General features: G+C 38.9%; 1 long non-coding RNA gene across 1 annotated transcript in view; it reads left to right on the forward strand.

Annotated features, from left to right (window-relative positions):
* Positions 1 to 462: 462 nt before the first annotated feature.
* LOC138008488 (uncharacterized) overlaps positions 463 to 1,388 on the forward strand; it is a 1,654-nt gene continuing 728 nt past the window's right edge. The window contains exons 1-2 of the long non-coding RNA XR_011124250.1: positions 463 to 675; positions 1,264 to 1,388. The exon at positions 1,264 to 1,388 is cut by the window's right edge and continues 86 nt beyond it. This is a non-coding gene — a long non-coding RNA (uncharacterized lncRNA). The remainder of the gene's footprint in view (positions 676 to 1,263) is intronic.

The raw sequence follows: 1,388 nt of genomic DNA on the forward strand, positions 1-1,388 counted from the left end.
TAAGATGTCAACTCTACACATACAGATTACAGCCCAGTCAAAACAAAAACGAAATATCTGCCGCCTAGAAAAGTTCATTGATAACAAATTTAAACTGTGAGATTGGTGAATCGAGACGAAAATTCGAGACACAACTACCGAACGGTGGGGTTACTGGGGCCTAGGAGGGCCTTGAACATGACAGGAAAAGGGGATAAATGAACCACAGGTCAACCACCCTCTGTTAGTGGGGGCCGTTTCTTGGCTTGTGGTTCATTTCCTTTTCCTGTCAAACAGGGCTGAATAACGTCTGCGCATATGCAAGCTGTCATGACAACAGTGATCAAAGTTCGGTGCGAAGGTGATATGTTGTTCTTTCGTCTTGTTGAAGGTAGGCAAGTGAAAGAAAGGAAGAATCCTTTCGTTTTCGACTCAAAAAGGGAATGCTTTTTTTCTCCACTTTCACAAGTAATATTTTGAAGACTTCATGATCTGCATCGAAAATTTTCTTCCAGGAAATGCTCGTGAATATGACCTTTCTTTCAACCCATTTTATGTTTCTTTGACGCATTGATTTCAACCGCCACGAAGCAAAGCCATATCTACTTCGTTTTCGATCCTCTGCTTGGCTTGAGTGAAATGATGTTTGGGGACATTGATGGTGATATGAATGGTATTTAAAAAGTACTGAAAAAGGTGTGTATATACTACAACGTAAATTAGTTAAATACTTATTCAAAGAAAACCCACGCGTTGCTGTCGTATAGAATAACGAATTACAGTAAATTTCACTGTCCTTTGGCCGGCTTCTTGTACTCCTGAGCCTGTTCTTCGAATCATTTCACATGAGCTTCCTTTTAAAAGCAAGCTGTAATTGACGAGTCGTTGCGATCGAAAAAAGCTGAAAAAGTCAACTTCAAAGTTCCTGTTTACATAATTTTATATACAGTTTTATGAAGTGTACCAGATTGTACAGAAACTGTTATAATTTTTATTATACAGCTGGGCCGGGTTCCTGAAAGGTATAATAACTCTATTCCAGGGATAAATGTGCCTTATTTCAGGCACATTTATCTCTGGAATAGGGTTATTACACCTTTCAGGAACCGGCCCCTGCAGATTAATTACATTAAGTTGTGGTTTTACAACTCTAAGATATGTTTAAATGCACGTACTTTGCACTTCACGGGTTTTCTTCAATTCCCTAAATTACAAATTTCCAACTACAAACCTAAAATTATATGAAAGAATGTGAATCAGGGACACTGTTCTTTGCCTTTGTAGGGCTTCCCTGTCTGGTGATATTCTGCTGTTATTTCTTGTAATGGATCTTAAAAGAAGATCAAACAGCCCAGGGGCATTCTCTTCGCAAAATTCCCTCATCATAACTGGATCATACAGTGGTGCTT

Source organism: Montipora foliosa, chromosome 6, assembly GCF_036669935.1.
Source record: "Montipora foliosa isolate CH-2021 chromosome 6, ASM3666993v2, whole genome shotgun sequence".
Taxonomy (NCBI): Eukaryota; Metazoa; Cnidaria; class Anthozoa; order Scleractinia; family Acroporidae; genus Montipora; species Montipora foliosa.